This window comes from Muntiacus reevesi, chromosome 20 (assembly GCF_963930625.1).
Source record: "Muntiacus reevesi chromosome 20, mMunRee1.1, whole genome shotgun sequence".
Classification (NCBI taxonomy): domain Eukaryota; kingdom Metazoa; phylum Chordata; class Mammalia; order Artiodactyla; family Cervidae; genus Muntiacus; species Muntiacus reevesi.
Window position 1 is genome coordinate 26,542,146 of NC_089268.1, and position 10,465 is coordinate 26,552,610.

At 48.1% G+C, this 10,465-nt stretch overlaps 1 protein-coding gene across 1 annotated transcript in view; it reads right to left on the reverse strand.

Moving 5' to 3' along the window:
- Positions 1 to 10,222, reverse strand: part of ELOVL5 (ELOVL fatty acid elongase 5) — a 67,379-nt gene extending 57,157 nt beyond the window's left edge. Inside the window, exon 1 of the mRNA XM_065912715.1 lies at positions 9,987 to 10,222. The gene's annotated coding sequence lies outside the window, so the exon portion shown is untranslated. The remainder of the gene's footprint in view (positions 1 to 9,986) is intronic.
- Positions 10,223 to 10,465: the final 243 nt, after the last annotated feature.

Consider the following 10,465-nt stretch of genomic DNA (forward strand, 5'->3'; position numbering starts at 1 on the left):
CTGCATGTTTAAAGTCCTGGCTAACGGAGACATAAGCGACACTGTCGAGGGTGGGTTTCTGGGAACTTCCCTTAAGAGAAAACTGAATCCTCAGCCCCTTCTACTGTGTCTCCTTCTCCATCCTGCTGCCTCTGAGCTGACACACAGTGAGCTAGGAGCCTGCGCTGGTCATCCTTGTACCCTCTCTCCAGCCCTTTGTGCAAAATACAAGTAGCACCATGTTCTGAGATGCCATTATTCTGGGGTCTCTGTCACTTGCACTTAAACCTAGTGGCAGCACACAGCCCTACCCACAGCACCAACAATGATCTGCTGCGCCAGCTTCACACCTCACCTCTCCCACTGGGTTACGATCTGTCAGTAGGTGCACTGTCGTGTGTCTCTGCAGGATCCAAGCGCTAGAGCAGAGGGCAGCAGAGAACACGATGGGGAGTAAGTGCGTATGGCCAGTGAATCAGTGACCACGTGGCAACTGGAGCAGACAGGCTCCGTCCAACCTACATGGGCCACCTTAACTTGGCTCAGTGTTGAGGACAACCAAAATTAGGTTAAAAAGAGAGTGTCAGTTTCGACCATTATTTGACCAGGGAATAGCCGAAAGGTTAGACACCGGCATGCGTTCTCTTCCTTCTTTGGACACACTGCCACAATAAATCCCTGGCTCATTCCACCTAAAAGCTCTACCAGGTAACATGCAAATAAAATAAGCAAGGCCCTTTAACACAGCACATTGAAACAGCAACCTCTGCTCCTGGCAGATGGCGGGGGGACGTCTAGCAATTTGCTCTATTCCCTCAGCCTGGTTGGGGGAACAGCAACCCTAAGCAGGGACTCCAGCCCCCTAAGGCTGCTGTCTCCCAGGGCCGGCTTCCCCAGATGGGCTCCTCATCTGTGCAGTGTTACAAACTCTCAAACTCCTCAGGCTATTGAGGCATACTCACCCTTCACAAAGCCATTAGCACAGATTCCAGAACTGATTATACCCAGAAGGTACACAGAGAGAGAAACATTTATGCAAATAATTGCCAGATACCTACCACATGCCAGACAGCACACAGGTACCAAGGATACATAGGGAACATGCCAGACCTGGAGCAGAGAGGGGAGGAAAGCCCTCGTTGTCCTCCCCTGTTGAGGAGGAGGCTGGCGCACACAGAGGTCAGCTGGCTATAACCAAGGTTACAAGAGCCAGAAGGGGTAGGAACAGCTAACTGAATAAACAGCATCAGAGGTTCCAGGGTGTGTGAGTCTGACTTACAAGGAACAGGGCTTTTCTGCTGTTTAGTTGGCTCTGCTTTCGTGTGTTTTTGTCAGTGGGGAGCAATCGAGGAGTCAGTGCTGAGCAGAGATGGAGCTGACAGGGCAGGTGGGGAGAAGTGAGCCTGTGGGGTGTTCAGAGTGAGAAGTGCAGGCAGGAAGTGAAGAGGGATCAAGGATGGCCCTAAGGGAAAGTAAACGAAGCTTTCAGTATGGAGTGTGTGGATCCCACTGCCGTGTCTGAAGATCTCCGTGACAGCCAGGTTGGGACCTGAACACAGAGGCAGAAAGGAGTCAGGGGAAACCAGCTGCCAAGAGCTGGTGTGCTGTGAAGGCAGGGCGGCAGTGGACACAGCAGAGCCCGAATGGACAACACTTGGTGACTGACTGATAGAGGAAAGGAGGAAGGATGTGGTTGATGGGAGAAGGACCCTGGCATCGATGGCCTGGGCAAACTGGTGACGGGGATGCTCCGGGTCGTGCTGGCAGACGGGAGACAGGTTTGGAGGGCGACCAAGTGAATCAGCTGATGAGAAGTTGGAGCTTCTGATGAATCTGGAGCTCAGAAGACAGAAGTGGATTAGAAATAAATGTCTGAGATGGACAGCAGGTGGATACGTGAATCCATGGACAAGGAAATCACCCACTGAGATTGGGTTTCCAACAGTACTTTGCAATGATTCACCTACATTTTGAATTTTGGAAGTCCTTTATAACATGCCAGTCCCATTTGTAAAAAGGTGGTAAACTCAAGCATGGAGCTCCGTACCAGGGCCGGATGTAGGGCACCCACCATCACTCTGTATTCAGAGCCACCTTCCTCTGGGGTTACTGAGCCTCTTCCAAACTACCATGTCTTGCAAAGCAAACAGGAAGGAGCTGCCATAACAAGCACAGTACATAAAGCATTCTCCAGGACATGAGGTCCCAAAACACTGTATTTAAGGGCTTATTTGGAGAAGCTCTGACCTGTTTCACAAGGCAACCACCTTCTTGGATGAAGCAGACTTGCAGACAATCAACGGCTGCACTGATGAGGACAGGCGATCCTCTGCAAGTCTCTAACTGGTCCCTTAAAGACCCGGCTTCAGGAGAGTGAGCTCTACTTCAACCCCATTTCTAACATACAAATCAGACTGCAATTGCAAGTGGCCGGGAGATAAACATTTAAGAGGCTTTTAAGCAACATCATCTGCTGTGAGCAGCTGCTTGTAATTCTAAATCTGACTGCAGCCTCTTAACTGATGTGATTCCTTGAATATTCAAAATAAATTATTATGTTCTCCAAGATAATCCATTACAAAATATACAAAGGCAGTGTTACAGCCTCAGCTGAAATGAAAAGAGAATGGAGGGACAAAATTAACAGAGATAAGTTATGCACCTCCTCGAGAGAAAAGGTCTTAGATTTTAAATTCAAACAGTGTAACATAAGTAAGGATATGACAGGAAAACACATTTCTTTTTTATAAAAAAAAAATTCAATCTAAACCCCCACATTTTATAAATACTCAGGTGCGGGGTGCAAGGGGGGTGATAAGAGGAACAGGCAGAGTTAAAATGTATTTAAAAAAGAAAAAAGCCTACTATCATGTGGCATATTTAAAAGCAAACACAACCCAGTAATGATCTATCATCTCCTCTACAGCCAACGGTTATTTTACCACCTGGTTACATTCTATGCTAATATATAAACCATTCTGAATTCTGTGATCCTCGTATTTTAGGGATTATGGTACTTAGAGCCATCATGATATTGTCAGACCTAGGGACCCACACCCAGAAAGAAAACTAATAAGTCCTAAAAGAGAAAGAATCCCAGGAGAACTAAAGGGGTGGGAAGGTGTTAGTCTCAACAACCTGAACAAGCAGCCTTTAAATCAGGCCCGTGTCAGAACGACCTAGATGTTCTCAAAACACACACGATGTACATCTCTACCCAAGGGAAAGCAGGAGGCTCCCTAGAGGATGAGAGTGCCCTTCCCTCCCAGCCCACATCGCTCAGGTCTTACACACCTTGTAGATCAAACCCAGGTGGGCCTGGGGCCAGACAAGTAAACTGATGCTGGACACCTTCAGGCTGGATCTGAACCCTGCCTCTGCCACCTGCTAGCTGGGAAGCCTTGAACAAGTCACCTAACTTTCTGTGCCTTAGTTTCCTCATCTGTAAAACTGGGGGTACCTACCTCATGGGGGGGCTTTGGTGGTGAAGTACGTTAGATAAGTAGCCTAACATGTAGTATATTTAGCACCCACAGATCAGCCTCATCCTCCTCCTAAGTCCCAAAGTATTACACTGCTCAGCTGCAGCATCACTTATTCTTCTGAAGAACATTATTCAGCTGACTCAATCTTCTATTATAAACAATGCTTCAGTGGACGTCCTGGTCAATAGAGAGATTTTTTTTTTTTAATGATGCTCACCAAATTCAGTCAGTCCCCTACTTAACTTTTATGTATAATACTGATAGTCTGAACAGCCCCTCCGCCCCAAAGTAGGCACAGAAGTCTCAGGGGTGGAGCGATTGGCCCACCAATGCCTGCCCAATTCTCAGGGCACAGCTGGACCCCTGGTTCCATGCAGCTGCTAACCTGAAAGGCCTCTTCTCCAGTCCCCTTCCTACTGCTCTAACTTTTAAAAGCATGTAGTAGATACTTTTAATAAATGCACTTTAGATCCATAGTAAACATTTGGAAGTTTTGTAAGAGGTAAACTCAAACTTTCACAAAGGTACATATCAGCTCAAAAACAGGGTAGACACAAGTGTCAACAGCTCCTATAAATATTAAGGTAATGTACTTTTTCTGCCAAAGCCTGAAGCAGAGGTACCCTAAACACTACCCACAAGGGACATTAGCACATGGCGAAACTTCCCAGTGAAGCAAATGAATAATTACTGAATTCGGTGTCATGAGAACTATTCTTTGGGGAAGGAGAAATTCACAATAGTTACTTTGTAGGAGCATGTGCCGTGCCAAGACAAAAGGAACAGGTACTCCAGGGTTCAGGATAACTCAGATAAGGACCGGAGTGGCCAAGTCTCCAGTGTGGCTCTAATTAGGCCTGCGTAGTATGCACGTATCAGAGGTTAGCTCTGACAGGGTGAAAGTGTTGACAACAGGGGAAGAATTGTAACATAGAGATGGAACCTGTAACTAGCATATGCTCACAAGAGGGTGTGAACTTAGTATTAGGACTGTCATTTGAAGCTGCAGTTGTTTCAAGAAAATGGTTATTCTAACCAGAGAAAGCATGAGAGTCCCAGCACTAGAAATCTTAAGTGAAAAACTATTCTCTAAACCCCAGTCAGCAAGAAGACATCAAACAAAAGGTACTGAAGTCTAACAAGATACAAGGAACAGAGGTTATCACACACCACTGCGCTCAAATGGGACCAGAAGGGGTGCGGGCAGGGAGGACAGGATTCAGTCTTCCTAAAAACTCAGCAAGTGTGACTATTTTCAATCCAGGAGCCACACAATTTTAAAAGCAAATGTTTTCGAGTCAAATAAAAGTATCCTCATGGAGGAAACATGCCAGAAGGAATCAAGCGGCTTGGTAAGGGTAACATTTATGGGTTGAAATCAGGATGGGATGGGAAGGCGTGTCTATGACACAAACCCCAACATGAGGAGGATCTACCTTTCTGAACAACTAACTCTGCTAGGCCAGAATAACTCCAGCGGTTATGTTTAACTTCTTAAAGAGAAAACTGTAATTTCCACCCCTGATTTCTGACATCTTCCTTTCAAAGACCTAAAGGATTTCAACTTTCATTCTCTATCCCTGATCAAACAGAAGCAAAGGATTTGCTCTCTGCAAAAGCGAAAATAAAAAATTTCTGTTCTGAAAGGATCCTGAAATTCACCTTGGTATAATTGTTTAGTTTTAAAAGTAAAGGACCAACACCCAGAGTTGATTTAAGGTTGATGGCCGGTTTAGGATAACAAACCAGGGCAGCCAGGTTCTATACAAGAATGAGGCACCCTACCCAAACCACTGTGCCTTCCAAACCTCTCAGATTACTTCCGTTTCCATAAACAAAGGAATACGCATGTGCTTTACTATAATCCTGTATTACAAGGCAATGTTTATTTTATGTGTTTAGGTAATTCACTGGATGAGAGGACCCAGAGGTCTTGGTTCTTACTCTGCCAGCAACTGACTCCACGAGCTCACCAATACGGAGACTTTCCTTTCCTCATCCACAAACACCCTGATTTCAGTAATATTAAAATGGGAAAGAGGGCGCGTGTGATTTTACCATGGACTGATTACAAGCTTTGATCACTAGCCAGGTATGTTAAAATGTGAAAAACTGTCTGAAAATTGATGAGATGTGGTGGAAACACGTCCTTCGAATGTAGCAGACAAACACTGGCTGCAAAGAGGAATGGGGACCAGAGGGGGAGAAAGGGCCTGTCTGGATGGATCAGGGGCCCTTGAGATGCTTCCACTGCAGAACAAAGCCTCCTGTCCCTCCCTCTATGACACTGCAGTTCTTCTAACCCCCACGCCCGAGAGCACCGTTCCTCTTGCTGGCCCTCAATCCGGCTGGTCTTCAAGTTGCATAGATCTTCTCCTAGAGACATTCTCAAAAGATTAGCATGCTCCAGCCTGTGCTTGTGGCCATGGCTCCAGGTGAGGCCTCATCGCTGCCCTGGCCTACTCCAACAGCCTCCAAGTCCACCCTCATATCCCCTGTGTCCATCCTCACCAATCCATCCCACGCATTCTGACAATACTCATGTCCCTGGAGCACAACATTCACGATACACTCCTTCCAGTCCCAAAGCCTCAGTGGTCTTGTGACATCTCAGGAAAGACAACAGGCTAGGAGGGCACGACCACCCAGGCTAGAATGCTTTGTGACCTTGGGCAAGCATCTAAACTTCTGAGCCTCCATTTCCTCACCTGTAAAGTGAGAATGCTTAGAGTACCAACTAATAGTACTTGAGAAAACTCCATGTAAGGGCTTAGTGCAGAGTCTGACACGTAGTAATAGTTTAATAAAAGTTAGCCCTTATTATCAAAAACTTGTCCTTCTAACCTTTCTTTCCACTTCTGCCTGTCAGCTTCATGCATCTGGGCTACTTGTTTTAATGTCCAACGGTGCACTTGTCTGCTCTCTAAACTTTCTCTCCTAGAATGTCCGTCCTCTGTGCACCTGTAAGATTCCTCTATGATGGGTAAGGTGAAATTCAAATGTGGATTCCATTCTGTTTCATTTAATTCAATCCTCTCTTTGATGGGGCCTGACATCCTTGGAGGCCCTTATAGCTGATACTGGCAAACACCACTATATCCACAGAGACATTCCCTGAAGGTATAGTTTAGCAGCCGGGTAGGTGAGGCGAAACTTAAATCCACATCCTCGGTTTGAGATGGGATCCAGGATATCAGATTTCCACTCTTCTAGTTATTACTTCAAGTAACCAAGGCCTAAATCAAGGCCAAGGAACCTCTCTGGAAAGTGGTGGGAAGTTCCCATATGTGAATATGGTAACAGGGGGTTCTAGACTGTAACTGGCAGTCATCTTGCAAGATCAGCCTATGGACATAACAAACATCTGAGAAGACTTCAGAGAAACAGAACATAAGTTCTGCCTCTGGGACTTTTCAGGTCGGGTGGTCATTTAAGTCCATCTGGCACTGGGTTCTCTGTCTCTTGCATCCTAACCAACTGGGCAGTGTGAGGTGTTGATAACCTGGAAAGTTCTGCCATAAAGCTTTCCCAGATACAGTAAGACAAGTCCCTCCCCCCTCAGAAATCTGCTTCTGATCCCCTTCTAGTCTAAGGTGCAGATTAAGTACAAGTGTAAAAGGATTAAAGTATAAGCCACTTCAGAAAGCCCTTTGGAGTCAGACACTGTGTTGTTCAGCTTTGTATACAACCCCAAGACACACACACAGCACACACTCAGTAACTGACAAGCCAATAAATTAATAGAGTGAATCAAATGTGGGCTAAAAGGAAAGAACAGACTTTACAGATATGAAAGATGGCAAATTGTTAATCTTGGATGGCTTGAAGATGAACCTTTAATCATGAGGTTAGATTTTTAAGTTACAGAGTAACAGAGTTACATAAAGGGCAGGGCCCACTGAACAAATCCAAGCAGCACAAGGACAGAGGACGGGGCAGGTAAGTTGCAGGAGAAAGATCTCCAAGATTTGGACAAGTCACCTGGCATCTCTGGGCCTCAGTTCTCAATTCTTTATAAAAGAGGTAGGGGATATCACTTCCCACGGGGAGGCTGTAAGAATTATCTATGGAAAGCAACTACTAATAGGAAGGTGCCCACATCAGTAACACCTGAAACTGAACGTATGCAAAGACAAACCCATTGGGTAACTAATGGAAAGAATAACTGTTCCCATCAGTAACATAAGAGTTGGTAGGCACAAAGGAGGGCTTAAAAATAATTAGAAATTTTCTTAGGGGAGAGGGACAGGATGTGGCTGAGTGAGGGGCTGAGTAAAAAGTAGAACCATCATTCATACTCTCTACTATCTACTTAGGCATCAAAGTCACCCTAGAAGATGGTAAACAGCTTTGCCGTGATTTCTGTAATTCAAGTTGGAAATAAGACACCCAAGGACAGATACTCACTTCTACAAACAGGAGGACAATCAACAGTTATGCTGAGAGAAAACAAGGAGGTAGTGGCAAAGAGATCCTTGCAAACACCCCCAAATTAAGAATTCTGACACCTCCACCCCCCCCCCCCAAAGAAAAAGCTCAGTTGATCCCAGGGAAAGGGATAACTCACCTCATTTTCAACTGCGGCTTTGCTGGAATATGTCTGTGAAAACCTAGTTTTAAATATTTTCTCAGTTATTTGAGATTCTCCAGCTTTATTCCGGGCCACATCTGCTAAACCTCACTTCCCCTTCCCCAAGAAAAATAAGTGAAGAAGAAACATTTATCAAACCACTATTTGGCAAGCCCCCATCCTGGGCACTTTCAACTGTATCATATCATGGAATCCCTAACAATTCTGCAACATGAAACCCGTGGACAGAAACGATTTCGACATTGAGTCAAGAAGCTGAGGACAGAATCTGAAGTAATGAGGTACTGTTCTTGAAAAAAAAAATCTGACCATCAAATTTTAATACACTCTCTACTTTCACTTTCAGCTAAGTTCTGTTCTATATTCTGTAAAACTAGCTATCAGTAACCATCAGTAACATTCCTCCTTTTGTTTTCAGTTAGAAGCAAAAAAGAAATGCGAAAACCAATCTGTCCAGAAAAACTTCCTGCCGATGAAAAGTTATAATCTAGGGTAAGAATGTAAAAGGGACACGAGTGACATTTCACTTTCAAGTACTGAGATTTCCCTGGAGAATCGCGAACAGCATCCAAGCGGACTGAAAAAGTGATGCGCTTGTCCCCTCACTGCGGATGGAAAGTTATAGGGTTCATCCACAGCCACCGAACGCCAAACAGGTTGTGTCCGTATCTCTAGATTCTGCCCCAAGTGCTGTTGGCTGAGAGGTACAAGCAAAACAAGTGCAAACCAACAGGTTATCTACTGAGTGGTTAGGGAAACAAAACCTAAGTTACAAAACCTAACAAGCAACACGAGCTCTTCCGTGCCACCCCATAAAGAAAGCACTTCCTGCCACCGGTCCCGCTCTTAAAGAATTAAGGCTCACTCTCCCGTCGCAACCCTAGGTTCCGCAGCTCAGCTGGATTCTTCCATTCGGGACTCCCCACCCCCACCCCAAAGTGGGCCAAGTGCATTATCCAAATTTGCAATCAAGAAGCCAAGAGCTGAGCTCAACTACAGTCGTGAGCAGGGGAAACCATCACCCTAAAAGTGCAAGGGCACGGAACGGTTGGTTGCAAGACACAGTTCTGAAGAACAAGTCTTGCTCCAGGCACGACTCCCTCCACCCCGAGGCGGGCTTGTGAACGCTGGGGTAGGGTGGGGGGCGAGTCTTATCTGCGTTTAAACTGTAAAAGAGGACTTTTCCTTGTTACTCGCAGCAGACACGACCCGGCCGCGAGGCGCTCCAGCCCGCGACCCCACCGCCCTCGCGCCCCGATTCCCTCAAGAGTAGCCCAGGTGGTTCCCGAGTCCCCGCCCCCCGCGCTTCCCCACCGGCCTCATCCTCTCCGAGGACCGCTGGCTACAGTTATCTGGTTTTAATAAAAACCGAAGCGTTCCCAGACTAGCGGGCTCGCCTCCGGGGCGCGGGCAGAGGCGGGAGGGCAAGAGAGAAAACGAAAGGCCCGAGGGGACCGACCCGCGCCGCGACCCCGCGGCCCCGCGGTGGTTCTCCCGGCTCACGCGGGTTTTGTTCTCCGAGGAAGCGTGATCCCTCTCGGGGCTCTTCCCTGGACCTCCGGCCGCGCGTTCCTCTAATCCGGGCGGGTGAACCCGAGCCAGAGCCCACCCGCACTGCCTCCCGTAGACGAACCGGGTGCGTTCCCGCCGCGCCAGTCAGTGGGCACATCGCCTGCCGGCGGCTTCCACCGCTGAACAGGTGAGACAGCATCGCGCCGAAACGGCCGAGATGCCTGCCATCGCGCCCTGAGACCCGGGTCCGGCGGGCTCCTTCGCCACGCGGTCGCAGCGCGGGCCGGGCCGGCAGTCGCTCGTGCGCACCGGTTCAGAACCCAACCGCCGGGTTGCATCCCTCGGTCCCGGCCGCGCGCCGGCGCGGGTGTCATGGCCGAGCGGCGGCCGGCCGAAGTTTTCTGGAGCCGCCCGCTTACCTCTTAGGCCGAGCGCAGCGGCGGCTCGGAGAAGCGGCTAGGCGGCGGTGGCGGCGGAGCCCGGGGACCAGCCGAGCGGGGAGGAGGCTTGAGAGGTATCGGCCAGCAGGCGCAGCGGCGATGGGAAGAGGAAGGCGCTGGGTATCTACAATCAGAACGTGGGCTGACCGTGACGTCACAATGGCGCGGCCAGCCAATCGCCGTCCGGAGGCCGAATCTAGCGCTATGATGTCATGCGGCCCGGGAGCCAATTGTGAGACAATAGAACTTTCGTGATTGTAAATTCCAGAATCCGATGCAGTGGAGAGCCGTGGTCCGGGTTGGTCCCCTCTGGTTCACGTGTCTCTGGGCAATTTTATCCGCTTTCTTCCTAATAAGCCTGCGTGGAACGCAGAGCCTGCGCAATAGCACCGGTGAAGTTCCTGATGCCCTGAACTCTGCCTCTCTCAGTGCCTGCCAGGCGTGGCAGGGTTGTGTGG